Below are 5197 nucleotides of genomic sequence, written 5' to 3' on the forward strand. Positions count from 1 at the left end.
GGTCACCAGACAAGAGGAGGAGGGAAGGAGAGGAGAGGAAGAGGCGGAGAAGGGCTCGGAGGCCTGGGAGGAGGAGGAAAAGAAAGGGCTTTATAGCCCTTTGGTAACGGCTCTCCGCCGCGTGAATCGCGGCGGTCGAGCATGATCCGCGACCGTGATTGGCCGCGGTTTCACCGGAAAGGGGGGGTTCCGCGGGATGCCCGCGGCGCCTTGCCCCAATTGCTCTCGGAGGAGACGGAGAGGATCGCCATCGCGATCCTCTGTCCGGTTCCTCCCATATTAGGATCGGGGCTAAAGTCGGCTGGGGCTGCCGACTTCAACCCCGTATCCCATAGTTTTAGCCATCACTAAATTCATATACCATTGGGGTTTTAAATTTTTATCTCCGGCTAGATCATAGTTTGTATCAACACCGGATAGCTTATTCAGATATAAAAAATTGGAAAATATCACTCGCTTCTATCGTAACTAATATGATAAATTTCAATACATTAGTCAATACAACATAAATATAAATAAATATTTTTTAATTTCATATTTCTTTTTTTGATTTGATATTTTGACAAACCTATTTTAAACTTAAGATTGTAAAGTAACTATTAAATTAGAATGTATTATATAGGCCAACTTTGGATACCATGATTTTTAAATATAGCCAATATTTAGTTTTTTTCTTTTAATAATAATTATTATTATTATTATTATTATTACTACTACTACTACTACTACTACTACTATTACTATTACTATTACTATTACTATTATTATTGTTGTTATTATTATTATCACCACCATCATCATCAAGATAAATCAAAATTTTGATTTATTTCGTTTTTGACGGCCGAGTTGAACATTTATCAAGAATCTTGCCGGTCATACAAAGCAACCCGAAAATTGGTGGAGCATGTAAGGTTTGTCGGCATATGAATCGCCGATCCTGTAGATAGGTCAAGTGCAAACGTTTAGTATCCAACTGGGATAACAGCAGTCCCCTCCCCGTCCTCGTTCCCACAATAATTAAAGAAAAGAAGTAATAAAGGAAAATAAGGATAAAAGCCGGAAGTAAAGAATAAAGCAAAGAAACCGCCCGGCATCCGCCCCTTCTTTCTTTTCCACGCGGATTACTTCCGCCGAAAGCAACGGTTCTTCTTTCTCGGCCTTTCTTCCCCCTTCTCCTCGCTTGCCCCCCCTCCCGGTCTATTCTAGTAAATCTATAAACCCAACCCCAACACCTGCCGCTTTTCTCTTCTCTTGAGCTCTCTGTCAGGTTTGAGAACGATTCAAGACTCTGCTTCTAAGATGGGAGCCAGCCAGTCTAAGACGAGCAACCAGGATGCCTCGCCCATGACGGGCAACCAGGATGCCTCTTCCATGACGGGCTACCAGGATGCCTCTCCCATGACGGGCAACCAGGATGCCTCTTCCATGACGAGCTACAAGGATGCCTCTCCCATGTCTCTCCCAAGTATAGGCGCCGAAGGCGATGCCATGGCAGTCCCAAGTTTGTTCCTGCCAAACCCTTTTTAGTTTATCTGGTTTTTTATTTTATTTTCTTTTCAAATATAACCATTATATTTTATCTCGCGCAGCTAATCCTGTAGACCTGCGCGAGCTCACGTTGCCATTTAGGCGCTTGAAAAGCGAGATTATTCGATGTTAATTTATATTAATCATGTTTGACATCAAGCTTGAATAGCTTCTCCCATCTACATGTTAACATCAAGAATTGCCGCTTTTAGTACTGTTTGATAAACGTTAACACAACGAAACAAGTCTTACAATAGGGTCCTCCTCTTTGATGTGGTGGCTGATGATGGATTTCTGGCCTTCTGGGCCTGGACGGGAAGCGGGACAAGGGGCGCACCGATGACGCCGAGCATGAGCTGGAGGAGCTCGGCTGCTCGACCGGCCGAGAGAAGAGGGTGCAGGACGGTCTACATGGGATCGCATCCACGCCTTCATGTTGGTGTACAGAGATTTGTGGCTTCTAGAGTCGCCTCCGGAAGAGATTGGGACTTCAGGGGACGGTGTCCAGACCATCTTCTCGGTCCAGGTTTGCGCTTTGCTTCCTCATGGAAGAAGGACCAGAAGGGATGGCGATGGAGACGCTGCAAATAAGTTTATATATATATATATATATATATATATATATATTCGATAAAAACGGTAATTTATATAACTATAATATCTTATCTAAAAAGAAAATATCTCCCATGGATGCCCAGAAAAATTCTCCAGAAATAAGTCTTCTTTGGCTTCTTCTTTCTTTTGGCTTCTTTTTCTTCTTTCTTCTCCACTTTTAACTCTCCACTAGTGGACAAGTGGGGCCCTTGCTGACTCGCTCTTCGATCGTGGCCGCACGCTCTCTTTTCTTTCTTCCTTCCTTCCGCCGACCGGACGAGACAGACTTGGGTGTACTTCATTTAAAGCGCCCTGAAGCTCGCTGCTTTTGTACGTTTCTTCTGTGTCCGTAAAGTCTTTCGTTTTCGACGTTTGGCCACTGGCGGCGGGTCCCCAACGTAGAAGTACTGAAGCGGCCGGCGTTTGATCAAGAATCAAGGGCTGGATTGGTCTAATGATGGTTCCCCATGCTGTCGGGGCTGTTCGGATTCTCGCCGACCTCCCGCAATTTGACGGTTAATCGTGTGGACCTGCGCGAGCTTACCTCAGGATTTAGGGCTGTTTCGCTCGCAGGAAGCAATTTTTTTCTAAAAATATAATTTAAAAAAAAAAATTATTAAAAAGTGAATATATAAGAATATATTTTAGATATATTTGGTTAAACATGAAAAAGTAAAAGATTTTTAGATTGCTTATATTTGTTTGACTATTAACTTTTCTGAAAAAGTTATATGTAATTTATATTATATTCTTAATAAAAATTAGGTTTTTAATGCCTCTTTAATGCTGAAAAGTTTTTTCGAGAAAAAATAAAGATAGAGTGATTTTCGCCTCATGAAAAAGTAACTTTTCCATGTTTCTCATGGAAAAGACTTTTTCATAAAATGTAGGAATTATATTCCTATGGGAATACAACTTTTCCATCTCTCTTCTTTGAAAATTCTAACCAAATAAGAGGTATCTCATTATTTTTTTGTTGACCACATTTTTCTCCTTTTTTTTCCGCGAACCAAACGTGCCATTAAGCGCTTGAAAAGCGAGATTATGGGATGTTAATTTATATTAATCAGTAATTTTATTTTATCTGGTTTTTTATTTTATTTTCTTTTCAAATATAATATGGTTCAATAGCTTGATGTTTATTTTTCTGTTTTGAGATCTATATCTAATTATAAACTATGGGGCTCTTGTCATTCAAAAAACAAAATATTAAATGGCTAGATGTGTGGTTGTGGGTGCTTTCTTTGATTAATTAAATTATAGAAGGTTTTTTGCCTCTTTTTTTGTTACTTTTATATCTGGCCGCAAGCTAACTCCTTTTTTCCCAATTTTGTTCTGGGTCCATGGTTATTACCAAGGACACCCTGTGATGGCACGACCTTTGCGTCCAGCTCCACCACCAGAAAGACATCCTGCTTTTGTTGGGGCATGGTGCGTTTCTCATCCAATCTTCTCCTCTTTTATATTAGCTTCTTCTTTTCCTTTTTTTTTTTTTCTCGACCCATAACTCCTTATTTTCTTCCCTTGGTTCTGTGCAGTTTTGGTGCTGTCTGCTTCTGCTGCGTCGTCGACAAGTGCTGCTGCTGCTGGGATTCGTCTGTCACACCTGACACAACGATGATCTCCGTTCACCGCTGATATGGCCCTTCACAATGTTAATTTCTTTTATATAAACTTCTCCCCTTATGTATGGTTGTAGATTAAGGGTATTTGTCCATGACCACGAGTGATGTTATATGGAAACAAATACTTGCACCCTCCCAAATTATGTTTTTGGCCTTCCTTGTTGCGCCGGAACTAACCCTCCGTTTGGGAGTTTTGGGAGGGAAAGAAAAAAAAAAAAACTTTAATGAGGAGGGAAAAGAAAAGAAAGGACTAGAATGGACTTTTCTCTCCTCTTGTTTGAGAGTTTTAGGAGGGAAGAGAAAGTACTTTTCTTCCTCTTGTTTGGGAGTTTGGAGAAAAAAGAAAAAAAAGCATACATTTTTAACACTTTTACTAAAATATTCTTTTTATAAAAGGGGCATACTTATAAGTAGAGGTGCAAATCGATTGGGTTGAACTGGATCATGAGTGACCCCCATCCAATTTGAATCCTTGTTCGGGTCCTAATTTTAGATTCAGACCCAACTCACTAGAAAATCAGATTGGGTCAAGTTGTCCTATAATTTATTTATCCTTTTAATTTGGTACTTCTTTAAATTAAGAGTAAAATAGATATTATAAAAAATTTATTAAGTTCCAATTTCTTTCTCTCCAAATCCTTCTACTTATGGGAGAAAAGAAAGCAGAGAATTGGAGCCCAAAATTTTTCCTCCTATTCTCTCTTATTCCCACCTTTTCTTTTCCTTTCCCTCCACTAAAAAACTCCTAAACATCAAAATTTTTAATTTTTTCTTCCATTCCATTCCTTTCTCCTGAATTCCAAGTTTTCAAATGGAGCCTAAGATTAGATGGTTAAACGATTAAACCTTCTTGTTTTTCTATAGTTCTTTCATATGGAAGTAATATAATTTCAAAAATTGGATGTTTGGTAATTGTTTACGGTGGTGGTGGAGGAGGGGAAGATGAATTATTATTCTATCTAATTGTTTTCTATCTACTTTGTTTTTCTTTTTCGTTTTGAGGAGGTATTCTTCTGCCGATATTTTTCTTGCCATTAGACTCGCTATTGATTGTTCGCAAACCATAGCCTCTGAATTGCCTAATTTCTCTTTTTAAAGGTAGGATTACACCTGCCTAATTTCTTTTGTTAAAAAATGAATGAGAAATTACAAGATCGTATAGGACAAAAAAAAGGAGGAAGAGATAGTTCGCTGCTTCTTGTAATTATGATTGGTATTCTTATTATGATTGAGAGAAAGAAAGATTCTCGTATTATAATTACTCTCGTTTAAATATTTTGTGATGAATTATGTGAAGTTTAAACTAGAATTTTGGTTGCTAAGCAAAGAAATGTGACCGTTAAGGTAATCTCTAATTTTCGCCTTTCAGTTATCAGCACCAATTATTTTTTTGTGATTTTATCCATACGCTGGAAAAATTTATCAATGAGGGAAGGCAGGGAGCAGAGGAA

The 5197-nt window shown here is 38.9% G+C and overlaps 1 long non-coding RNA gene across 2 annotated transcripts; it reads left to right on the forward strand.

Moving 5' to 3' along the window:
- Positions 1 to 909: 909 nt before the first annotated feature.
- On the forward strand, positions 910 to 4606 carry LOC103721964 (uncharacterized). Of its 2 annotated transcripts, XR_005515287.2 has the most exons (3): positions 1002 to 1501; positions 1590 to 3552; positions 3660 to 4606. It is a non-coding gene; the product is annotated as an uncharacterized LOC103721964 (long non-coding RNA). The 2 variants fall into 2 exon arrangements; XR_015980702.1 differs by having other exon boundaries at positions 910 to 3552.
- Positions 4607 to 5197: the final 591 nt, after the last annotated feature.

The sequence above is a fragment of the Phoenix dactylifera genome, chromosome 1 (genome assembly GCF_051530095.1).
Source record: "Phoenix dactylifera cultivar Ajwa chromosome 1, Ajwa_hap1_PhDact_Kaust_v1.1, whole genome shotgun sequence".
NCBI classification, from domain to species: Eukaryota; Viridiplantae; Streptophyta; class Magnoliopsida; order Arecales; family Arecaceae; genus Phoenix; species Phoenix dactylifera.